Source organism: Pyrus communis, chromosome 10, assembly GCF_963583255.1.
Source record: "Pyrus communis chromosome 10, drPyrComm1.1, whole genome shotgun sequence".
NCBI classification, from domain to species: domain Eukaryota; kingdom Viridiplantae; phylum Streptophyta; class Magnoliopsida; order Rosales; family Rosaceae; genus Pyrus; species Pyrus communis.
In genome coordinates, this window is record NC_084812.1 from 17,894,177 (window position 1) to 17,895,331 (window position 1,155).

At 38.1% G+C, this 1,155-nt stretch overlaps 1 non-coding gene across 1 annotated transcript; it reads left to right on the plus strand.

The window, feature by feature from the left end:
* Positions 1-201: 201 nt before the first annotated feature.
* Positions 202-312, plus strand: LOC137749096 (small nucleolar RNA R71). The gene has a single exon (XR_011070166.1). It is a non-coding gene; the product is annotated as a small nucleolar RNA R71 (small nucleolar RNA).
* The last annotated feature ends 843 nt before the right edge of the window (positions 313-1,155 follow it).

Here is a 1,155-nt window from a genome sequence, read left to right on the forward strand (position 1 = left end):
TGATTAGAACTTGTTTCATAGACTCCAACTTTCTTACCCCTTAAATCTTTGTGTTGAGCATTAGACCCCAACATCTCATAAATGTTATATGACTCTTGAGCATTCTTTTTCTTCAATGCTCCACCTGCTGCATTATCAACAGTTGATTGACAAGTTTGGGTTAGTCTATCATAGAAAATTTGCATTTGTAAGTGAAAAGGTAACCCATGGTGTGGACATTGTATCAAGAAGCCTTTAAAACGCTCCCAACACTCATTGAAAGGTTCTCCATCATCTTGTTTGAAGTTGAAGATTTGTCCCCTTAATGTGGCTATCTTTTGAGTGGAAAAAAACTTCTCCAAGAACTTCTTAGCCACGGCATCCTATGTAGTGAGGGAACCTGGTGTTAGAGTCATCAACCAACTCTTGGCCTTATCTTTCAAGGTGTAAGGAAACACTCTCATCCTCAAATTTGCTTCACTTACTCCCTGCAAAGGTAAACCACTCACAACATTGTAAAACTCTTTAATATGAGCTAAAGGGTCTTCATTAGGTAAGCCATAAAATGAAGGAAACATATGGAAATGTGAAGATTTGAGATCATAGTTTCTAGCTTCTGTGGGCAGCAAGATGCATGAAGGTGAATTTGGTATGATTGGTTGAGCAAAGTCCTCCAAAGCTCGAAGTTCATCTTGGTTGCCCGCCATCTCTTCTTCTCTTTCCCAATTATATTGCTCAGATCCTTTACTTGTTGAACTAGGTGAATTCCCTTCCTCTTCCTCACGGCTAATGGATGAACTTGATGGCACAAAGTTGTCCAAAGTGTGGCCCTTCAACCGTTCAATTCTTTGGCCTAACTCAACAAGTCTATTTGACATATACTACCTGAAACAAAGTAACACAAGTTTGAATGAAAATCAAGAATCTACCTACAATGAAAAGAACAAAGTTTAACTAGCAAACAACAATGAAATGAACAAATTTTAAATAGCAAACAAGCAATTACAAGGGACTGAAATCAGTCCCCGGCAACGGCGCCATTTTTGTTGATGTATTATTCCTTCCTAATGCTAGAATATATTTAGTATAATGGCACAAGCAAGGGTGTCGAATCCTCAGGGACTAATTGGACCTATGTAATTACTTGTTTTGCAAGAACTCTATGAAATGAATCAA